Raw genomic sequence first — 220 nt, 5'->3', positions numbered from 1 at the left:
TAAGCTTCGACAAGCATTCGATGCGATTCTGCAGCAGTTTTCTTCAAATGGTAACAGAAAATCAATGTTGTCCTCAAATCGTAGTTTCCAGGCACAAAATTCGATATGTTCAACGATATTACAAGTTATACTGTTGTATGAAACTTGTATTGTTGTGAGTTGAAAATCTTTGTCAGATGTCAGAACAAGGAAATGGCGTCAATGACGCGGTCTGACGGCA

Source organism: Trachymyrmex cornetzi, unplaced genomic scaffold (genome assembly GCF_001594075.2).
Source record: "Trachymyrmex cornetzi isolate Tcor2-1 unplaced genomic scaffold, Tcor1.1 scaffold760, whole genome shotgun sequence".
In the NCBI taxonomy this organism is placed as follows: Eukaryota; Metazoa; Arthropoda; class Insecta; order Hymenoptera; family Formicidae; genus Trachymyrmex; species Trachymyrmex cornetzi.
This window is presented reverse-complemented; position numbering follows the sequence as displayed.